This window comes from Cervus canadensis, chromosome 21 (assembly GCF_019320065.1).
Source record: "Cervus canadensis isolate Bull #8, Minnesota chromosome 21, ASM1932006v1, whole genome shotgun sequence".
Lineage (NCBI taxonomy): Eukaryota > Metazoa > Chordata > Mammalia > Artiodactyla > Cervidae > Cervus > Cervus canadensis.
This window is the reverse complement of record NC_057406.1, coordinates 31432103-31457167: the sequence shown is the minus strand read 5'-3', so window position 1 is coordinate 31457167 and position 25065 is coordinate 31432103.

Sequence of the window (25065 nt, the reverse complement as noted above, 5' to 3'; positions counted from 1 at the left end):
TTTTAATTAGTAGGTACTAAACAGTTTGATAATAATTTTAATAGTGAGAAGCTGCAGTGTTCACTTATCTATGACAAAATAAGATTACAGTGTTCAGCCTACTTGAGTGGCGGTGGGGAATGGTAAATAGCATTTAAATATTTTACATGGAGGAAAAACTCTAGTGGAATAATGACCTGCTAATAGGTTAAGTTTAACTGTAAAAGTAAAAACTTTACAAATAAGTATTAATTGTGCAATTACTATATGCCAGGCATGGGATTTAAGTATAAAGAAAAGACATTGACCTCAATTTTCATTGCTATGAAATGCAATAATCCCAATGCAGTGAGAAAAAATATTAATATAATTATTGTAAGTAATATAAGTTACAAAGCACCATGAGAACACAGAACATCAATAAAATAGTTACTTGAAGACCTCCTGAAAATGGTGTTTTAGAGGATAAATTTAGGAGGTAATTGTTCCTGGGGGAAGAGTATTTCTGAAAGAGGTAAATTATGTCCAAAAATAAATAAATAAAATATAAAAATATACAAAAAAACCCCAGATATAAATTATGCATTGCTAATTATTAAGCAAGGCAGGATGATATAAATTCTACACAGAAACACAAGCAATATTCCTTGGAATTTCAGGAGAATACCAGGTAAAGCTTCGGACAGATGGTAATATATCAGTTTTTGGTAGCGTGTCAGTCAAGGCAGATGAGATTATGCTGTATAACCACTCTCCTGAGTTCTATTACCATTGCTATCAGTAAGTCTTGCCTGTCTTTGAACTTCCTATGAATAAAATCTTATGTAAAAATAAACAAAATTGAATAGACTAATAAGAAAGTTAAAAGATAAAGCAGTGACTTTTTTAAAGGAGTTTTTTTTTAAATAGCTAAACATATTTTTCACATATCATCAACATCTGCAATTGATGAGGTAAAGTATAACTGTGATACTAAACCCTAGATGCAGCATACATATTAATTGATAGTTGTCCACTGGGAATTAAAGTGTAGAAACCAACTCACAGTGGAAACTTTATGAGTCTAACTAAAAAAAGCTTTTCAGTCTAGTCCAAGAAATCTTTCACCCAAAATGGGCATTTTCAAGCTTCCAAATACTATGAAAGACCACAACTTACTTCCTGAATTTTAAAAAAGTATATTGTGGATATTCTTGGAGCTTTACAGTACTGAGATCAAAATTGTATCCCTTTTAACCTGACCCTAATTTGCCTGTCCTTTCAGACGGGTTTCCTGGTACTGTCTTTTGACTCAAATCTGGGAAGAGTGAAGAAAGGTATTTTTTCATGGCAAACTATCAATACAACCAAATGTTGAAGAAAGCTCAACAAATAAAGTTAACTAAAATATAAAAGGTAATATTGGAATATTTGTAAAGACAATAAGACCCAGTCCTAAAATACAAAAAGAAAGAAACAGACATACTCTGATAATATGTTTCAGGATGGCAGGAGGAAATCCAAGAAAGCCTGATACCCTGGAATAGAAGCGAAGAATGTATATCAAGGAAGATGGGTGAGTCAAATGCTATTGAATGGCTAACATTAAAGCAGAGATTTGATCATGGAACATGGCAACCTGGGCGAGCTTCAGGGAGCACATTTGGTGGAACAGTGGAGGCAAAAAGGCCAACTGAAGTGGGTTAAAGAGGAAATGGGAAGACATAAGTTGGAAACATAGGTAGGTAAATTTTTCAAGTAGTTTTGTTACAAACAGAGGCAACAGAATAGGGCAAGAAGCTGACAGAAAAAGAGGGATCAAGAGAAAGTTTTTAGCTTGGGAAAAGTAACATCACTTTTGTTTGATGATACAGTGGGAAAGATTGTTATTGTTCAGTCGTTAAGTCACGTCTAACTCTTTGAGATCCCATGGACTGCCGCATGCCAGGCATCCCTGTCCTTCACTATCTCCCAGAGTTTGCTCAAACTCATGTCCATTGAGTCTATGATGCCATCCAACCATCTCATCCTCTGTCACTCCCTTCTCCTCTTGCCCTCAATATTTCCCAGAATCAGGGTCTTTTCCAATGAGTCGGCTCTTCGCATCAGTTGGCCAACATATTGGAGTTTCAAATATAGCATCAGTCCTTCCAATGAGTGTTCAGGATTTTCCTTTAGGACCAACTGGTTTGATCTCCTTACAGTCCAAGAGACTCTCAAGAGTCCTTACCAGCACCACAATTTGAAAGCATCAGTTCTTCAGCACTCAGCCTTCTTTATGGTCCAACTCTCATGGATGGCATAGACAGAGAGGGAGAGTTTTGGGGGGCAGTACAGTGAGAGGAGATGAGTTCTAGGGCACCGTGGGAGGCCTGACTTGAGACAAGGGCATGGATATTCCACCTATGGTAACAGGCAGGATGTCAGAGTAGGTAGGGGCAGATGGCAAATGGATTGAAGTGATGGTGAAAATCTCTGTAAACTCTTTTGCAAATGCTCTAATTTTCTTAGAGAGGAAGCAGATATTGGGGCTTGGAAAGAAAGAAAAATATTTTAAATCCTCATCAAGAGAGTAGGGAAATGAATCTTTTGAAAAACTTCTAGTATGATTGCCTTGCAAAATTAAGGGTCTACTTCTAACTTCAAGTCAACGTGGCATCTGTTTTTCTCCAGACAGTTTTAGCTTCAGAGTTGCAGACATGGAGGAGGCTGAGAGTTGGATTTAATCAGGATTATGAATCTGCCAAATGAGTGAGGCAATGAGAGAGGAGCAAGAGAGTGGCGGGTGTTTATAGGGGAGTGATAATAATGATAAAATTTAATCTGGAAGGATGTGAAGTCAACTAAAAAAAAGTAGGATCAAAAAGATCAGAGGTCTTTTGGGGGCCCTAATACTAAAGAGAAAGGTCTGGAAAGATAGGATGCAGCAGTGATAGAGTAGGATATTTGATATTGAGGTTATGAAGAAGTCTAGGCATGACCTTGGAGATCAGTCCTGGGTGTTCATTAGAAGGACTGATGCTGAAGCTGAAACTCCAGTACTTTGGCCACCTCACACAGAGTTGACTCATTGGAAAAGACCCTGATGCTGGAAGGGATTGGGGGCAAGAGGAGGAGGGGACAACAGAGGATGAGATGGCTGGATGGCATTACCGACTCAATGGGCATGAGTTTGAGTCAACTCTGGGAGTTGGTGATGGACTGGGAGGCCTGGCATGCTGCAATTCATGGGGTCGCAAAGAGTTGGACACGACTAAGTGACTGAACTGAACTGAACTGACTGAGGCATGACCTTCTGATAGTAGGGGACAAGATCACAGGAAGAAAAGAGGTCAAGGAACTAGTAGATCAAGAGTTAGAAGAATCACTGATACATCTATTGAAATCTGCCATAAGTAAGACAGGAGTGTTATTGGAGAGAATGAAACAGGTGCTTTTTATCACCAAGAAATCAGGAAAAATAACCCAGGAGCCTATAAATGTCAGTAACAATGAAGGGCAGGGTTAATATCATCTGATGGCCTAAGATTCATGGTTGGTTGTGCTTAGAAAGAAGAGAGGAAGGAACGCCTGAGAGTAACAATGGGGAACTAGGAGGACATCTACCCCACCTCCAGATGAGCGGACCCAGGGCTCTGGGAGCAAAAGCAGCCACCACTTGAGAGATTACAGGGAAAATGTGGCCTTAGAGAAGAGCTGGGTTTGCCTTAGAACAAAAGGGTGAAGAGAGGCTAAAGCTATAAGGCATTTTTGCTCCAACAGACTCTGAACTCAGGGGGCACAATAGATGAGTTTTAAGACTTAGGGAGGGTGAGATGGGGAAAAAGCAATAATTTTCCACTGGGACCACAAGCATCTGCATCACCTGGGAACTTATTAGAAATTCCCATTCTTGGGCCTAACTCTATGCCTGCTGAGTCAGAAGCTGATCCAGGCCCAGCAATCTGTGCCTTAGAAAACCCTCCAGTTGATTCTGCTCTGCAATAAAGTTTAGGAACCACCAGGATAGGCGCAGATTCACTTGGCCTTACAGTGAAGGAGAAGAGGGTGGCCTGGGATGTCTGGGTGTTTCGTGGTGGCTGACATCATCCTGGATGGAGAACAGAATGACAATATGTCTGGATTCAAAGAAGATAGTGGAGAGAAGTCTTGAGTGTTGGGGAAATGGGGAGAAGAGGGAGAATTATGTTTTGGGAGTTTCACCCCTGAAGGCCTAGAGGATCAGAGATATAAATTTTTCCTTTGGCATAAAGGGTTTCCATTGCTACATGTTATCACCACACTAGAGCATTTGCCCACCAGTATCTCTCTTTTCTCTGTATGTTGTCTATCAAGATCAAGTATTTTTACTACAAGTCATAAAAAGCCACTGTAAATAGCTTAAATGAATAAAGGAAAATTTATTCAAAGGATATAAGGATTCTAAGACAAAAAGTAATGATACCTAGTAAGGAGTTTTCTCAGAGTGTGTGTGTGCGGGGAGGGGTGTGCGCATGTGTGTGTTTGTGCATGTGTGTATATGGATTTCTAGGACAGTACACATTAGGTAAGTAAGATGAGATGTTTAGACATCATCACTGACTCAACAGACGTGAATTGGAGCAAACGCTGGAAGATAGTGGAGGACAGAGGAGCCTGGCATGCTGCAGTCCATGGGATTGCAAAAAGTCAGACACAACCTAGCAACAGAACAACAACGTCATCAACTGGATGACTGTAGTTTCAGATGTGGTGTCATAGAATATAAGCATGGCTGCCAGGGCCCATCCATATGAGTACAGTTAGGAAGCAAGCATTTCTCAGAGGAGCATTGGGGGCTGGCTGCCCCTCAAAATGCCATCACTACTGACACTTTGTCCTAAATCAAGGACTTAGCAAAATTTAGGTGGATAAATACCTAGTAAGTTTCTTTCAAATGGAAAGTGGGATAGCATTTGGTTCCATATATCCTTTTTAATTGTTTTAAACACTGATAATAATTTGAAAAAGCTATTTTTCTGTAAGACAGAGGGTAGCAACTACTCTGAAACTGTAACATATATAATTACATAGCATTTAATAGATTAAAATATTTCCTCTCATTGACTTAAATAAGATAGATCTATCATTCTGGATATTTATAAGCCTGGTCTGTGTGTATGTGTGTGTGTACATATGAATATATTTTGTGTTGGTTATGTGTGTTTTACCAACTCTATCTGTACCATATATGCCTTTTCTAAGGTAGCTTAAAGTACATTTCACACTTCTGAAACTATCACAGACCTTTGATGAATAAGCCTTCCCCAAATGGATTTTAAATGAGTAAGCCTTTTTACTTCTCACGCTCCTCAAATGTTTTATGAAATCTAACTTTCTAAATTTCAGTAATACTTTTATTCTTCTATAATTTTTTTCTAAATATCTGTAAGATAAAAGAAGACACAGAGGCCCCAGCATAGCTAAAGCCAAACGACAAAACAGACTCAAAACCTGTATGGAAACCAAGTTCAGAAGAGACCCTCTGCATGGTCCATGGCCAGTGCCTATGTCCAATATCTTTTCCTACATGAGGCTTAAACCAATTAAGACTTGGTGTTCTGTCATTTGATGTTTTCTTTATGTTTAAAACCACATTTGTTTAAAACCACAATTCCAGGAATAACTGTTGAATTAAATGTGTATATTTTGCATAACCACAGTATTTGCCAGTGACACATGCTCTTCACACAGAAAGAATTCACAGGATGAGAGTCTCCCAAACGTTAAAGTGTATCTAAATTAGGAGGAGCAAAGAGAGAGGGGAGAGAGAGAAAGAGAAGGGGGAGGAGGTGGGGAGGAGGGAGAAGGGATGGGTACTAAGTTCTGAGTGTATATAATTTACAGCAGCACCCTATATAGGATAAAGATATCATAAATCCAAGTGGTGTCGTCATAGCAGAAAACAAAATGAAACAGAAAAAGCAGAAACAGGCAGATTTAGACAGAAGTCCAGTAGAAGGAGGGCTTCCCAGGTGGCACTAGTGGTAAAGAACCCACCTACCAAAGCAGGAGACGTAAGAGACGGGGGTTCGATCCTTGGGTCGGGAAGATCCCCTGGAGGAGGGCATGGCAACCCCACCAGTATTCTTGCCTGGAGATTCCCATGGACAGGGTAGCCTGGTGGGCCCTGGTCCATAGGGTCACAAAGAGTCGGACACAACTGAAATGACTTAGCACACAGGCATGCCAGTAGAAGACACATTCTAGTCTGAGGGACTTGACAAGAGGACAGAGGGAGAGGTTGGGGAGGGAGGCACTAAGGAAGGAAGGATGTGAAAAAAGGAAAGAAAAAGTCAGGAGTCTCCATTCTATGAATGTGAGGGTGAGGGTCTCTGCTGACCTTCCCCCAGTCTTCTGGAAATTGAGAGGAGGAAGGAGACCAGATAGCCCTCCTCTCCCTCACCCACCACATCCAGCATTAAATCCCTAAACCGCCCTGGGGAAACACTGCTCCCGACTGCCCTCCACATCACTTTGTTCTCCCTAACCCCGGGCAGTGTGGCCACCGGCTCCTCTCCAGCCTGGATGACTGCAGTCACCTCCCACGCAGGCTGTCAGCCCCAGGCTTGCTCCACCACACCAGCGCCTTGTCACCTAGAAACCACAGTGGTTTTCCAAAACAAACCAGTAGCCATCTTCAGCCACTGTCTTCAAGATCAAACCCACACTCCTTTCCCCAGCTTGTAAAAGTCTTCCCCAGTTCTTCCATCCCTACCTCAGTAGCCTCACTTCTTGCCTTGGGATGGGAAATGGCAAGGAAGTTGTATGTTTGTCCATAATCTGGCACAAGCTGCATCACTTGAATGACATCATACTCTCCTCATATTTCTATACCTGCCTACGCATTCCTGGACTTCTCTGATGGCTCAATGGTAAAGAATCCTCCTGCCAATGCAAGGGACCCGAGTTTGATTCCTGGGTTGGGAAGATCCCCTGGAGAAGGAAATGGCAACCCCCTCCAGTATTCTTGCCTGGGGAATCCCATGGACAAAGGAGCCTGGTGGGCTACAGTCCAGGGGGTCACAAAAGAGTTGGACATGACTTAGCAACTAAACAACAATAACAATTCCTCATTGCCCAGTGGCCCAAATTATCTCCCCACAGCCCCTCTGCCCCTACCCTTACCCTTCACTTTTCTCAGACAACTGTCTAAAGTCTATGCCCCCAAAGGCAACGTAGTACATCAGAAGATGCAGAGACTCCATTGAAGAAGCTCTTATGGGCAGAATTAAAATGGAAGTGTTTGAGGTCCATGCATTTATGTCGTCATTCTCTTTGGGATACTCTTCTCCTCCTTTGTATCCATTTCATTCTCATTAAAAGGCATTAGATTAGACCTCAACCCAACCCACCTGAACGGCATCCTGACCTCCCCCAACCAGACGCCAGCCCCTCGCCCAGGGTCCAGCCAGAGCTTCCTGACAAGCAGGAGCAGTTTACCTTCTGGAGCCCCTGTAGGGGCTAAATGCTCAGACCCCTACCCTCAGCCTGACAACCTGTCTCACTGTTGAAAAACAGTTCAAGGTAGCACTTGGGACCAAACGTGTCATTTTCCTTGTCAAAATGAAAGCTGTAAATTTTAAACCTAATGCTTAATGTATCCAGATATTGAACACAGGGACTTTTATCCTCGGCTTAATGGTCTGTCTAAAAACATCAAAAAAGATTACTTAAAAACTCTGGGCCTCAGAGGTCCTATAAAATTACACGAAGCACCCCTCCCCCTCACCATCTCCTCCAAGTTTTAAAAAATTTATTGGAAAACACTTATGCAATATATGAACTCCTTTTTTTTCTGAGCCTTAGATACCGTGTGCTTGATTGCTGGGGGGTGGTTAAGAAATGTAATAGGATAAGATGAAATTTTATTAGATTACAACCTAAAATTTTAATAGACTTTCTGCTTCTGGGAATGGATGCAAACCTTATTCAGCATCTTCTTGAGTGTAGAAAATGTAAAAGTATGGCTTTCTTCCTTTAATATACTGTGACAATAAAGAATGGCAGTGCTTTTTAATTTTTTTTTAATTCAGATATTTGTAAAAACCTGATTAGAACAGAAAGACAGGAGAAGGTAAATGCAAGCAATAGAAAGATAATTAGAAGGTAATTATTTTCTCAATAGAAGGAGACTAGGAGTAGAAGGTAATTGTTAAGATTTTAGGAATGGAGAAATTATAACCCTGGACCTTAGTAGCTTTATCAAAAACTCACCCACAAGCATACATTTATTGGAGACTCTAAAACCCACTCCTCAGCCAGACTATCTGTGATACAGTGATGTGGTAAAGTTTGCTTCCAAGGTCTTACTGACATAACCCGAAATATTCTTTGTTGACATGAACAGAATCTTTATTCTCGCTAGGCTATAAAGAGACAGGGAGTGTTTTGCATACAATCGTTATCTTCTGCCCAGAGAAAATTATGAACCATGAAGTTTAGAGGGGTCAAGACTGCTTTCAATTATTGTATTAAATCCAAGACTTCATCCTTACCCAGCTGCCTTTCTAGAGAACAGGGCTGCTAATTAGGGGGAGACGATGTTTGGGAAAAATGGAAAGCTTCCAAGATCTTCCTGAATTCAGATTTCCAATATTTTTAAAGCACTATAGATTCACAGATGGTAATAGTATCATTTTCTTCATCCTCCTTAAGAGTGCTTTCTGATATATCTGCTTCTGAGATAATAATAACTCCATTATGGGTCCCGCATTTAAGGTTCTTACTGTAATGCCCCGACATGTTGGTGCATGGCTGGCTGACCCACAGCACAGCTGTCTCATTAAGGATTACTCCTGGGCTAAAGTGGAATCTAAAGGGTTAATGAGGCTGGGCAGTGTCAGCCGTAGCAGCTGCTCAAGCAGCAGGCTGGGAAAAGCTCTGCTGATGTCCATTCTTCACTGCTGAGTGATGAAGGGCAACCTATATGCTCGAAGTCTAGTCAGGCCACAACCTGTACTGATGTACAAAAGAAAAAAAATTCAATTCAATCCATGCCCCAGGTCAACAGCTACTCCATGATATATGATATGAGGGCAAAGTCAGTGTATTTTCAGGGCATTTTCAGTGTATAAGGGGCTAAAACCATGGGGCTTGGGAGGTTAGCCACTATTTTGTTTATCCTTTACTATGGAAAAGCTTCTATCAGCTCCGATCTAGAATCTGAGCAGTTCTTTGATTCATGATTATATACTTCTTGATTCATTGTATGGACACTTCCAGGCATCATATTCTTCAGCTGCTCACTTTGGATCTTTGTACCCATTTTGGAATCCTGATCCCAAAACTCCACTACTCAACACAACACACTGCTTTCTAAAAAAAATGTTTAATTTTCAAAGCTTTAATAATTTTAATATGAAAAAGAGAATTTGTCATAAAATGTTCTCATGATACACCTGAAACATCTCCTTTGTTTGACTTCAGGAGGTAGAAGAATCACCTGGAATGCTTCTGAAAAGATTCCCAAGGCCCAACTCCAGGGAGTTAAGTGCAGCAGAACCTGGGGTAGGGTTTGAGAATTTACATCTCGTAAAAGCTCACAGGTGACAGTGGTGTGGCAGGTCCAGCCACCACACTTCCCCCAGCAACACTGTTCTTAATCTTCCTTTGCATTCTCCTACGCTGGATTTTTCTTTTTTCTTTTTTTTTCCCCATGTATATAGATATCGATATCTATCTAAATGAATCGCTTTACTGTACACTTAAAAACTAACACAACATTGTAAATCAAGTGAACAGTTCAGTTCAGTTCAGTCGCTCAGTCATGTCCGACTCTTTGCAACCCCATGGACTGCAGCACACCAGGCCTCCCTGTCCATCACCAACACCCAGAGCTTGCTCAAACTCATGTCCATTGAGTCAGTGATGCCATCCAACCATCTCATCTTCTGTCGTCCCCTTCGCCTCCTGCCTTCAATCTTTCCCAGCATTAGGGTCTTTTCAAATGAGTCAGTTCTTTGCATCAGATGGCCAAAGTATTGGCGTTTCAGCTTCAGCATCAGTCCTTCCAATAAATATTCATGACTGATTTCCTTTAGGATGGACTGGTTGGATCTTCTTGCAGTCCAAGCGGCTCTCAAGAGTCTTCTCCAACACCGCAGTTCGAAAGCAACAGTTCTTCAGTGCTCAGCTTTCTTTCTAATCAACTAATACTTCAATTAAAAAAGAAAGGAAAAGAAAGAAATATTTGGGCTTTTCTGGTGGCTCAAATGATAATGACCTTGCCTTCAGAGACCTGAGTTTGATCCCTGGGTTGGGAAGATCCCATGGAGAAAGGGAATGGCAACCCACTACAGTATTCTTGCCTAGAGAATTCCATGGACAGAGTAGCCTGGCAGGGTCAGACACACAACTGAGCAACTTAACACTTTCACTTTCATAGATGTATAGCTATATAATTTTTCAGATGCTTGTTCCATATAGGTTATTACAAGATACTCAGTATAGTTCCCTGTGCTATACAGTAGGACTTTGTTGTTCATTTTATATACAACAGTGTATATCTGTTAATCTCAAACTCCTAATTTATCCCTCCCCACCCCCTTTACCTTTGATAACCATAAGCTTGTCTTCTAAGTCTGTTTCTATTTTGTAAATAAGTTCATTTTCATCATTTTTTATATTCCACATGTAAGTGATACCACATGATTTTTGCGTTTCTTTGATTTACTTTGCTGTTGTTCAGTCACTAAGCTGTGTCCAACTCTTTGCGACCCCATGGACTGCAGCACACCTGGCTTCCCTGTCCTTCACTATCTCCTGGAGTTTGCTCAAACTCGTGTCCATTGAGTCAGTGATATTATATAACTTGCTTTACTTATTATGATAATCTCTAGGTCCTTCCATGTTGCTACAAATAGAATTATTTCCTTCTTTTTTATGGCTGAGTAGCATACTCATTACATATATGGCTGAGTAGTATTTCATTATATATATGCATATATGTGTATACACACACACACACACCCCAACACTCTTCATGTATTATCTTTGCTGGATTTTTCCTCTCCATGAGCTCTAACTTGGCAAGTTCTAAGATTCAGGCTTACACCTCCTCTACTTTCCCTCCCCAGGCATCTTATTCAATCCTCTGGCTCTATACCATGTCTATAAGCTGATAAAGCCTAATTTCCCCCCTTAATTCATGACTGTGCATCTACCTCACATTTGACAGCTTCTGATCCCCCTTTCAAATCTGGTCCACTCCACTGTTCAACTCTGAAAACGGCACAACACATGAAATCACTCCAGCCAAATCCTTCATCATCCACAGCTCTTCCTGTCTCCTCACGTTTCACCCCAACCCATCAGTAAATCACATTGTCTGTCTCTTCAAAATACATCAAGAATGGGGTCATTTCTTATGGTCTGCACTGGCCAAACCTCCCATCCTATCTTGCCTGGATTCCTGCTATCATTTTCCCTCATCTCCCTTTTTTGTCCCCTTGTCTCCTACCCTATCATGCACACAGAACAAACAGGGATCCTTTAACCTATAAGTCAGTTCTCCTTCACTGTTCTGCTCTCAACTCACTCCATATAACCCAGAACAAACGGCTGGAGGTTTGACGGTATCCCACAAGGTTCTCCGTAATCTGACTGCATTCCTCCACCCTTCTCTCGCCTCCGATGCTTGCAGTTTCTCCCTTCCTCACAGGGTCTGGCCACACCAGCCTCCTTATGCTTCCTTTCACATGCCATTTCCTCTGCCTGGAATGCTTTCCCCCTGGGTACCCACAAGGCTACCCCCCTCAGTCCCTTCAGGTCTCTGCTCAAGTGTCTACCAAAGGGATTCCTCTGGCTGCCTCCCTAAAAGAGACCTGGCCCTGACCCACAATACTCTCCAATCTCCTTATCCAGTTTCTCACTCTTTGCCATGGCATTTATCATTCCTGGTGACTTCTTATTTATGCATTTGTTTATGGCTTGCCTCTCTCCACCAGGATGCAAGCCCCATCAGGAGAGAAATGATTTTTCTATCCACTGCTATATTCCTGGTACCAGAAATTTCAATACTGTCCAGTCTGTTGGAGGAGCTTGTTAAATATTTGAGGACTGCACGAATAAACTAATTGAAAAGTAAACATTGTAGTCTGTAAAAAAAAAAAAAAAAAAGGATTTCTTTTTCCTCTCTAAAATTGATCAATTATGCTTCTCAGCGTAATCACTTTAAGATACCACATTTCTGCAATATTAACTTCAAGAGGATTATATGGATAATTTATTTCAGTAAAAATTACCCCAAAGACTATTCATTTCAGCCTCCCAGTAAAATTCTGCAAATCTCGGGCCACTCAACCTCCTTGTCCCCCTACACTCTTTTTCCTCAAGCCCCTGGTTCTCAAGACCATTAACCTGAGAAACAGGGTCTATTTGAATGACTATAAGCACAGAAAGACCTGCTGAGTCAATATATCAATGTTGGACAAAGAATGTAAATTCTGAAACGCTGTGGTCACTGCACAGAGCGGTACTGCCTGTTTGAAATGTTCCCAGAGCTAATGAAGGCAGCTCCAGAGTTCTCACAGTTGATAAATAGGAGAGATGGCAACAGTTGGAGAGTTAGGTAAAGGAACCAGTGTGAAAATAGCTTTGGAAAAATACTCCGCAGTACACTGCCACCATTCATCCCTCACACTGAAAAACTGTATTAGTGCTTAAAATGACTCCTCTCACTAACTTTCCACCCAACTCAATTTCATTTAACTCAATTTAGGCTCAGGGGCTTCTACCCTGAACTCTGCTGTCTTGGCGCTTTTGAAAGAGTAGTGACATTGATAGTTGAACCTGTGGACCATCGTGCGTGTTTTCTAATGTGATTTGCTGGATGGACGTTTGCAATGAAAAGCAACTATTAAAAAATTAAATGCGTGTAGAGATTAGAGTCCACATTTTGAAACGTCAGTAAATACAGTATTTGTGTGACAGATCATAATGATTTGTAAAAGGCGGCCATATGTGTATCAAGCGCTCAGTCTTCCTAATGTTTTTTCCTTAAAAAATCTTTTATATTTAAAACTGAAAAAAAAAAAACAGCATTAAAAGAAAAATATCTTTCAAATTTTTGGAGGAATGCAGACTAAAATTCCATGTCCTCAGCCCGCGGATTTATCTCTTTCAAAGTGAAACCAGGGGAACGTTTCCAGCTTGTGCACTCCTGTCATATTACAACACGGAGGGTGATAGAACGATTTAAGAAAAAGAAATCAAGGATAGAACTTTCGAGTCAGTTCTCCAGTCTTTAATGTACTGTTTCACTACTTAACAGTGCCTAAAGGTAGCTTGCTGGCGTACTCTCACAAATAGCCAGCATTAACAGAATTTTACATGCCTAGGTCACTTTCCTTTGATCCCTCAAAGTCTTAAAACATTGTACAAACAACAGACTGGAGGCTACATTCCTGAAAGACAGCCACTTCTGGGGAGTAGAGGGGGTCCCCGACATAGCAACGGAACATACAGGACAATTTCAGACAAAGAACAAAAAGCAAGTGATGGTCCTTCTGAAAACCGCCAAGGATGCTAAGTGTTTTCAAAGAATGAAATCAAACACAACGACCTAAGGCCGGTGGAGAATTTTCCTAGGAGATAGAACCTCTGCTTAAAAGTGAGGAAGTGCTTAATGGCCATCCCAGACCTCCAAATTTCATGGTCTCCTACACATAAACCAGTCTCCAAATGTACTGAAATGATATCTCAGGCATAAGCTTTCCTTTGTTCTGGTGCTAGTTTGTAAGAGATCTTTACATGAACAAAAGCTTCTGTCTTTACAATAACCATCTTTCTTTAGAAAAGGCAAGCAGTATACTTTTGGGATGCCGAATCACACAATAGAGGAAACCAAATAATTCCAGTGAGGTTTGATGAGCCCTCAGCAAATCCTACAACAATTCTCGTCATCTGTCACTCAGGAAGTATCTTATAAAGAACTGTGTGCCATTGCTACTGTCTATTACCTGCAATATTCCTTTTGGTTCACTTGAGATTTTTTAAAAATATATAATGAATGCATTCAATAATTGTTTGAATTGCTGCAGCGCATTCTATCATAAATGGTTTATGGATAACCATCAATTGGTTCTGCTCATCAGTCTAACAAGCGCAATGTGCTACTCAGAGCAGAGGATGACTATTTATTTAACAGATCTTGGCAGAAATATTTGTTGCATGCCACAACTTTACAAAGAACATTAAAATCAATGACAATTTATAAACCAAAGGCTGGGAATTATGCTTTGGATTCCCATAATTCATCAGAATAAAGCTGTCAGATACCTTTTATTATAAATTAATAGCATGTTGTCTAAGAGAGCTACAGAACAGATGTTTCGCCAGTTCAGTACTGACATCTAGTGGACAATGGAAAATATTTTTCCACGTCCTCCCAACTGGATTTTTTCCCTCTTTCCCAAAAGATGTTCGCTGCTGCTGCTGTGTCAGTCAAAAGATTTTTATCACGCAAGAAACTCATTTGAATTTAAGTTTTAGGTACTTGTGTTGGAGCTCACAAATATATGTTGGAAATTTTAGTGATAAACACTGGCCATGTGTACTTTTCATTTAAAATCTACTCAGCTTTTTAAAAATCTGTTTCTAGAATATATTTTAAAAATTTTTAGGACTTTTTTGTGCTGGAGGACTTAGTTACTTCCCATTCTCTATTATTAAACTAACTACACTATTTAAAGCAATACGTTCCAACTCCAGCATCCTTATAAAGAAAAAGAAAAATAGTTCTAAATATAGTTTTAAGATCAACATTTACTTAGTTGTATATGATCCAAAGTTAGGGTTCAAATTAATTATTGGGATTTTTTCTCTCCAGTTTAATGTGACTTACGAATGACCAAACTATTGGAGAGAGAGATTGAGAGTCTACTTAAGTGCACTGTTTGTGTATTTTGTTTCCTTAAACAATATTTTCACGTTGATCCACACAACATTCCACGGTCATTAACATATTGAAAAACTGAAAAACATTTTCATGTACCTGGCAAACTCTCAGATACACGGTCTTGGCAACAGTCCTCCTAAAACAAGTGAGAGAATTTTTATGCCTCAGTTCAGTTCAGTTCAGTCACTCAGTCGTGTCCAACTCTTTGAGATTCCATCTCCAGGCTTCCCTGTCCATCACCAACTCCCAGAGCTGGTGCCCCAGGTAACAGACAAATCTGAGACTTTCCAAGTGTTCCAGGTTACCTGATCTGAATCCAAGCTGGACTTGACCTTCCAGGAGATTTAGGAGGTTAAGGACAGCATCCTTTTCAGAGCCTTTTGGAATTCAGAGTTCCTGAAAGTAAAAAAAAAAAACAAGATAAATAAAACTAGTGTTTCCCGTGTGCCTGCTTTTGTGTCTAGCACTGCAATATGCACTTTACATAAGAGATGAATGAAGTACAGATCAGGGATAATCACTATTGGTACAACGTTTCATGCCTTAAAGGGAACACAAATGACTTGCTCTAGGATGGGTATCAAGCTGAAATTTCTAGAAGAGGATTAATATCTCTTTCTACCTTTTTTTTTTACTGGGGGACAATGGTAAAGCTCAACCAAAATCATCATCTGCCCCATTCCACTTTACCAAACTATAAAATGGTGAAAGAGCACATGAAACCACCTTACAGGTTTTGCAAAGTTTATAAAATTTATTTTAGGTTACTTTGAAAGCTGTGCATGACAATTATTTTAGTAGGCCTATGTGATTATTATGAAGGTGAATAAATAGAGCAGAACACAATATCCTCTCCACAAAAAAAGAGAAATGAACTTCAGAAGTTCTTTGTGTGAAAGTAGGGGGTAAACTTGCTTGAAGCATAGCCCATAATTTTTTATAGAGTAATGTAAAAGGAACTATTTCAGGATTTTCTTTTTTAAGAAATTCTTCAATCTAGTCCCAACCTTCAAATCACTGTTTGAACATCTTTCCAAACAAGCTTTTCAAAAGTCATTAAAATAAAGATTTGTTACATGAATAAGGACAACTGAATAGCATGTTATCAACTAACAAACCTTCCCAGTGGGCAACTTTTTTTTGTATATTAACTAAAAGATAAATTAGGCTGTCTTCTGCTATCATGAACAACTAACTTCAGTTCTTTTCATAAAAGGACCCCTATCACACTCATGTTAGTCTTTGACTATCTTCCCCTCATTCTAAAAATAATTTTTAACTCTCGAATCATTCTAAATCCTATTGTCTCATATTAGCTATAGACCTACATAAACTCCCTGTATAAGGAAACATTTTAAAGATCCCCATTGATGGAGAAATCTACCAATGTTTATGTACAACTGTCACATTTAACCCTAGAAGCGGATCAAAGGTGATAAGGCTTGGAACCAGATAGATAGGACATTCAAAAACAACAAGTGCCTGACTAGAGTGGATATTTTAAGTTCAGAAGGAGACAGAGTGAGTAGAAACAAACAAAAAAAAAATGTTAATGTGAAAAGGACTGCAAGCAAACACATACCACAAGTCTAAAAGTAAAGGTCATATGGAGGAAACTCAAAGCTAAACTTGAACCCAAGGATAAGTCACTGTCCCTTCATGTACCCTCCCCACACTGTGATGGTAAGATCCAGCCCAAAAATGCACCAAGAGAACCAGAGACCTGCAAGGCCAGCTTGCTCCTGATGAACATAAGATCAAGTTCTTCCAGTTATAACTTTCAGTAAAGTCTTCCCCTTAGTGTATTAGGGACTTCCCTGGTGGCTCAGACGGTAAAGAATCTGCCTATAATGTAGGACACCTGGGTTCGATCCCTGGATCAGGAAGGTCCCCTGGAAAAGGAAATGGCACCCCACTCCAGTATTCTTGCCTGGAGAATTCCAAGGACAGAGGAGCCTGGCTGATTACAGCTCACAGGGTCACAAAGAGTCAGACACAAGTGAGCAACTAAACATACACATGCACCATTCTTATTTTAGGTTGTGAGTGAGGTAAACAGAATCATTACACATTAGATCTGGAAGGGACCTCCAAGAACTTCTAGTCCACCTTCTCAGCCCCAGACAAGAAAAAGAGCCTTGGAGAGGTTAAGGGTGTTGGAAGTTAGTAATACACTAATGGAGTGATGAGGAATAGTGGGATGAGAGGTCATCAGAGCTAAGACCATAGATAACCATCAAGCCAGGAAAGACTGAGGGCCTGGAGGATGAAGTAAGGCTAGGAACAAAAACTAGGAGAGAGGCCCAGGCTTGTCCCAGGGTTGCTGGGCAGACAGAGTCAAAATTTCCCAATGAAGGAAGGCCACATCCTAGGCACCAAGACTAGACTCAGGCTTTTTATCAGAACTCAACAAAGTGAGTGAGAAAATCAAGGCAAGAAGCACAAGAAAGGAAAGCAGAGCAAGGCAGATGAGTAAGACCCAGAGACCCACACAAGGAAAAAGGACAGTCAAGCTCACAATCTAAACCACGACTCCAGCACTAACGTCTGCTACCTGGAAAGGACTTCAGAAACTAAAGTGACTCTGACTCAGGCTCAGAGAATCTATATGGTTCTGTGAGGGTGGGATTCAACCCCGGCCCAGCTAATGTGGGGGGTCGAGCTGGTCGCTGGATCACCTGGGTAAGGTGATGAACATGTGGGCATTAGGTAATCAGAATATCGAGAAGGCAGATCCTAATAAAACCTAAGTTGAATGCACTGAACGTATCTGAAAGTGTGAATCAATAAGATGTGCAATTGATCCACATGCACAGGTTAATATTTGTACACAATGCAGAGACCACAACTACACAACTAGATAATCTAATGTGCTTCTTGTTCATTTCATCATACCTTATCGCCACTCCCTTCAACTTTCATTTTACTCTTTGTTAATAGGTTTTCCACCACAGACTCCCCAGTACATTTTGAAATTATTTTCCTGGGTAAATTCACATCTTATATTTATTTTTCAATGCTGTTCTTAAAAAAAAAAAAAAAAAAGTCTACTTTTAAAATGTCATTTCCAGGACTTCCCAGGTGGTTCAATGGTTAAGAATCTGCCTGCCAATGCAAGGGACGTGGGTTTGATCCCTGGTCCTGGAAGATCCCACATGCCACAGAACAACTAAGCCGTGTGTGACACAGCTACTGAGCCCCTATTCCACAAGAGAAGCCACCGTAATGAGAAGCCTGCACACTGCAAGTAGAGAAAGCCCCACCATACCAACGACGACCCAGCACAGCCATAAACAAATAAATGAAATTTAAAAATAATAATAAAATGCCATTTCCCATGGACAGGGTACATATATATTTATTGACTAAATGTTTATGCTTCTTTTAGCTTTCCCTTAGTATTCTATGCTTACCTAGGGGCTCAAGAAAAAGGCATGTGGTGAATTCAAATCAGTTTGTTTTCCACCTGAAAATTTTGAATCTAAATATTTTGAATTTTACCTAAGCACACCAGAAACCATCATTTTTATTCTGTATTTTTTTAAATGGGTGAATTCTAACAGAATGGTTTCATTTATATGATGAAAAATAAAATTATACCTAAAAGAATTTTAACTAAATCATCTCAGGTTAAATAAGTGAATAGAAGTAGAAAGGAAGCTGGGTAGCTTACAAATTAATGGGCTTAATCAATGATTTATGGTTAATTTACTTCACTTAAGTCCTTCCTTCAATCTATGCCCAAGACTTTTATCTTTGAATTTCAGAATAAAAAAGCCAAAGTTTTATTTGGAGAAATGGGCAGAGATGAGGAGGGAGGGCAGTTGAAAACTCCAACCACTTTCTGTGTATTCCTTTTGATATTTTATCAGTAAGGCTTTAATAGTTGCACAAGAACCACATGTTGATGTAATGCGAATGTTCCAAACAGAGATATCGATGACTCTAACTGATGAAATAACTAAATATCAACAGTAAAAGGACCTCCAAGATGATAAAAAAGAACATCACAGAGGGGGGAAAATGAGTTGCTGGCCAACATGTAAACAAGAATTTGACTCTGTTTATTTCTTCCTTTCTTCAGATACATTGGAGAATTGCTTTGTGCCTTGTACTTCTCAGGGTCCAATTTAATATCTTCCTGTTTTTTAGAAGGTGGTTTATGCAACTTATTGGAATGTATCCAGGAAAAGACTGAGAGAAACCAAGAAAGAGAGAAGGGAAGGAAGAAAGGGAGGAAAGGAAACTTATAGGAATGTAAAGCTCAATAAATCATAATGCCCTTGGCAAAAGCTTTCCAAGTCCCCTTCTCCTGTCTTAAATTGCAGTGATTTTGCTATGATGTATGGTCACCTCATGCGAAGAGTTGATTCATTGGAAAAGACCGTGATGCTGGGAAGGATTGGTGGCAGGAGGAGAAGGGGACAACAGAGGATGAGATGGCTAGATGGCATCACCAACTCGATGGACATGAGTTTGAGTAAACTCTGGGAGTTGGTGATGGACAGGGAGGCCTGGCATGCTGCAGTTCATGGGGTCTCAAAGAGTCAGACACGACTGAGTGACTGAACTGAACTGAACTGAACTGAATGGTGTCAAAATCGTGATCCTTGAGAATAGAGGTCTTTATTTTTGCCCCCAAGACACTATTTAAAAAGAAATGCAAATTTCCCTGAACTCATGTTTATTTTCAAGCCTGACATGAACTTGTTCACAGACTACAAAGTCTCTCAAGGGAATTTCTGAAGCTCAATAACAAAAGCCCAGGATATGTCCTTCCTTCATTGGGAAATTTTGACTCTGTCTGCCCAGCAATTCTGGGACAAGCCTGGGCCTCTCTCCTAGTTTTTGTTCCTAGCCTTACTTCGTCCTCCAGGCACTCAGTCTTTCCTGGCTTGATGGTTATCTATGGTCTTAGCTCTGATGACCTCTCATCCCACTATTCCTCATCACTCCATTAGTGTATTACTAACTTCCAACACCCTTAACCTCTCCAAGGCTCTTTTTCTTGTCTGGGGCTGAGAAGGTGGACTAGAAGTTCTTGGAGGTCCCTTCCAGATCTAATGTGTAATGATTCTGTTTACCTCACTCACAACCTAAAATAAGAATGGTGCATGTGTATGTTTAGTTGCTCACTTGTGTCCGACTCTTTGTGACCCTGTGAGCTGTAATCAGCCAGGCTCCTCTGTCCTTGGAATTCTCCAGGCAGAGTGGGGTGCCATTTCCTTTTCCAGGGGATCTTCCTGATCCAGGGATCGAACCCGGGTGTCCTACATTATAGGAATTATCTCTTTCCACATTCTCACTAATTGTGAAATAGAGGGAAATGACTGGGAAGATGGGGGATTGAGCCCCATGTTTGGTTATCACATGTTGTTTCAAGCCAAAGACTCTGCCAAAACTCCTTCTGCTTCAAGGACAGGGGTATCATCTCCTGCTTTAGTCTGCACTCAGAAACCACTGCAGGGTCTCAGACAGGGAGCAACACACTCAATAACCATCCAGACTTTTTTCAAGTGGCTTAGGAAGAGTTCAAGGTGGCGCTAGTGGTAAAGAATCTGCCTGCCAATGAAGGAGATGAAAGAGATGCAGGTTGGATCCCTGAGTTAGGAAGATGCCCTGGAAGAGGAAATGGTACCCCACTCCAATATTCTTGCCTGGAAAATTCCATGGACAGAGGAGCCTGGTGGGCTACAGTCCATGGGGTCACAAAGAGTCAGACGCAACTTAGCGACTAAGCACAGGAAGAGTTCAGAGCTTCACCCTGACTCTGTGAAATCTAAATGTGGAAATTCCCAACCGCCCTCATTCCCTGCCTCCCAAATATACCCGGACACAGTGATGTGTTGTATAAATACTACTGCATCTGTGGATGGGTGAGTTTTCAGTGATTTGCTGTGTGCACACCTATGCATGCCTGTCGATATGTGCACTGCCCAGACTTTCCTCAGAGAGGAAGACCTGAAAGTCTATACAGACGTCTTTTTCTTTTTAAAAATGCCAACAAAGGTAAATCTTTGCACCAGAAGATATCTTGGAGATCATTTTGTCTAAATTTCTCATTTTAAAGATGGTTTGTTCATGCATCTAACAGATATTTTTAATCCCAGAATTTCCCAAAGACTTTAAATGACTTGTTCGGAGAAATTTAATATGGTGTTCAGTGTTGCACAAAAATTTAAAGAGAATTTGAAATGCTGTATGGTATTGTTTCCTCTTCATCACAATCTTGTTGTGGTGAAATGGCTTGTGTAACTCAATGAAGCTATGAGCCAAGCCATGCAAGACCACCCAAGACAGACAGGTCATAATGAAGAGTTCTGACAAAATGTGGTCCACTGGCAGAGGAAATGGCAAACAACTCCAGTGTTAATGCCTCAAGAGCCCTATGAACAGTAAAAAATGACAAAAAGATATGATACCAGAAGATGAGCCCCTGCCAGGTAGTAAGGTGTCCAACATGTTACTGAGGAAGAGCAGAGGACAATTACTAATAGCTCCAGAAAAAATGAAGTGGTTAGGCCAAAGTGGAAATGACACTCAATTGTGGATGTGTCTAGTGGTGAAAAAGTAAAGTCTGATGATGTAAACAACAATATTGCAAAGGAACCTGGAATGTTAGGTCCATGAAATTGCACATGGTCAAGCAGGAGATGGCAAGAGTGAACCTTGACATCTTAGGAATCAGTGAACTAAAATGAATGAGAATGGGTGAATTTAATTCAGATGACCATTATATCTATTACTGTGAACAAGAATCCCTTACAAGAACTTAAGTACCCCTCATAGTCAACAAAAGAGTCCAAAATTCAGCTCTTGAGTGCAGACTCAAAAAATGACAGAGCAATCTAGGTTCGTTTCCAAGGCAAACCATTCAACATCACAGTAATCCAACTCTATGATCCAACCACTGATGCCAAAGAAGCTGAAGTTGACCGGTTCTATGATGGGAGCCTGGCAGGCTACAGTCCATGGGATCACAAGAGTTGGACACAACTTAGCGACTAAACCACCACATCTCTCAATGAAGTTGGAAAAATTTTTTAAGTTTCCTAAATTATCTTGAGGATGACATATACACATTACCATATATAAGACAGATAACCAACAAAGATCTACTGTATAGCACCAGGAACTATACTCAATATTCTGTGATAACCTATATGAGAAAAGAATATGAAAGAGAATGAATCTATGCGTACTTATAACGGAATCACTTTAGAGTACACCTGAAACTAACACATTGTAAATCAACTACACTCCAATAAGATTTATTTAAAATAAAGTTTCCTAAATTATCAGCCGTGTTATTTCAACTCCTCCAATGTTGAGAAGTGATTATCGGTATTTCCAGGCCAGTCAAATCAAAGTATATGTTAGAAATGTTTGTTCTTTAGTTCCCCAATATCACTGCTTATGGCACTTTCCTAATGTTTTTTTCTTCCTCTAAAAAAAAAAAAAAAGAAAAATCATAGTCTCTATTCCGAACCTCTTCTTTAGAATTAATCATATAGACAAGGGGGCAGTAAACTCTTCCCTAAGGGCAAGATATTTCAGGCTCACAGCCATATGGTCTCCATCTCAATTACTCAACTCTGTCATCATAGCACAGAAGCAGTCACAGATAATAAGTAAATAAACAGCTCTATTGGGTTCCAATAAAACTTTATTAATAAAAACAGGCTGAGGGCCAGATTTGAACCAGGGGCTGTAGTCTGCCGACTGATATAGACTATTATTACCTGGGAGTATCTCAGCTAATTCATCATCTTTCATAGAAGATAAATCACTTTTTTCCCTAATTACAATGCTCATTTTTTGATACTATCCCTAAAGTAACACATTCCAACAGAACTTTTAACTGTGGTGGAATTGTTTTATATCTGTGTTGTCCAGTATAAGCACCACTAGCTATATGTGGCTCCTGAACACTCGAAATGTGGCTAGGTGACTGAGGAGCTAAATTTTAAACTTAACTTTTGCTAATTTAAATTTAAGTGGCCCTCTAGGAGCTAGTGGCTACCCCAAAGGACAGTGAAGCCTTAAGGATCAATGAAGACAACCAGGCACTATTTTAGACAGAGCCAAAAATCTGGAAGGTCTATTGTGTGCTCAAATCACAAAAGGTGTAGACAGATATCTATATCATTATGCCCATGACCAGCCCTGGGCATTTCAAAGGCATTCTTCTCCTAATGAAATAATGTTTTAGATAACTCTCCCAGTAGAAAAAGCATAATTTAATTTACATACGTTGTATTTTTAAACCTCATACCATTCGTTTGGGGTTTTTATCATTTATTTGTTTTTGGCTGCGCTGGGTTTTTGTTGCTGCTCAGGGTTTCCCTGGTTGTGGCGACCAGGGCTACTCTTTAGTTGCCGTGCGCGGGCTTCTCATTGTGGTGGCTTCTCTTACTGTGGAGCATGAGCTTTGGGGTGCAGGGGCTTCAGTAGTTGCAACTCAAGGGCTCTAGAGAGCAGGCTCCCTAGTTGTGATGTACAGGCTAAGTTGCCCTGCGGCATGTGGAATCTTCGCAGGCCAGGGATTGAACCCCTGCCCCTCTCCTGCGCTCCCCCCACACACACTGGCGGGTGGATTCCTTACCGCTGGACCACAAGGGAAGTCCTCTCCTTTGTATTTTTAAGCAACTTTTGGGAATCCATCAATTGGAATAAGTGCATGACACCTTCATTTTGTTTTAATACAGCCTTGTGTTAAATTTGAGTCAATAAGTAAATTGCACCTGCAATTGTAAGAGTTGAGGATTTATCACTGCCTTCACTGTGCTAACTGCTTATCTGAAAAAAACAGAGAAAGCAAATTCAAATCCTCCAAAGTCTTAACTTCCCTATTGAAAGTATATGTTTCATTAATAGGAATACAAAACAAACTGCCCTGGGATGAGTGAATCAGAGAAAACAGAAAAGAGTAGGAGACATTTGAGTTGGGCGTTGACCAGGAGTAGCGAGGAAAAGTGGTAAAGAATCTGCCTGCCAAGGCAGGAGACGTAAGAGACGTGGGTTCGATCCTTGAGTGGGGAAGATCCCCTGGAGAGGGGCATGTCCATCTGTCTCCACAGACCATGCGGTGCCATGCTCCCTCAGTCGTGTCCAACTCTGCAATGAATGGACTGTAGCCCACCAGGCTCCTCTGTCCACAGAATTTTCTAGGCAAGAATGCTGGAGTGGGTTGCCATTTTCTTCTCCAGGGAATCTTTCCGACCCAAGGATTGAACCTGCATCTCTTGTATCTCTTGCATTGCCTATTCCTCCATAGTCTCCACTACTTCCTATTATTTGATGTCTAGTAGGTTTCATTCATTCATAACACTCGCCTGGCCTCAAAGGCATCTGAGTTTTTTTATCCCAACCTAAGACAGCTGATTTGGGTGAAAGTTTAAAACTTCATTGAGTTTCAGAAACTTCCTCTACAAATGTTATCTTCTACAATATCATATTTTTACTCTAACCACAATGACTTAAATATTCTATTTTCTTGAGAATATTCCACATTCCCAATCTTTTCATAAATTTAGGCATATCCATCTTCTTGAATGGCTTCATCTCAAAATTTTGGAAGAAAGGAATAATAAGCTAAAGAATCAGAAAACAGACATTGGACCTTAGCCCTGAGCAGTTTAGTTGCATCTTCTGTTGAATCTTGTGCAGTAGGCAGGTGCTAGTTTCCACTGGGTATCTCAGGATGACCTGTACCACATATCTATGTGTGACATCTTCCCCGGGACCTCCTGGAAGTATGGAAAGACAACTGTTAGGATCTGATCCAATCCTACACCTCAGGTTTCATGCTGGCTAGGAAAAGCCCCCAGTTATTTTCAATGTCTTGTAAAATCATCCATTGTCAGATAACTTTTCTATTTGAAAATTAGAGAGTTTAATCTGCTTAATATTGATTAAGATGCAATTAATGAGCAATATTAGTGTAGCTTACCAGGTGCCTCAGTTGGTAAAGAATCTGCCCGCCAGTGCAGGAAATGCTAGAGATTTGGGTTTGATAGCTGGGTCAGGAATATCCCCCTAGAGTAGGAAATGGCAACCCACTCCAGTATTCTATCTGGAAAATTCCATGGACAGAGTAGCCTGGTATGCTACAGTACATGAGGTCACAAAGAGTCAGACATGATTAATAACACACAACCAAGAACTACAACAAAATTAGTGTAGGTCAA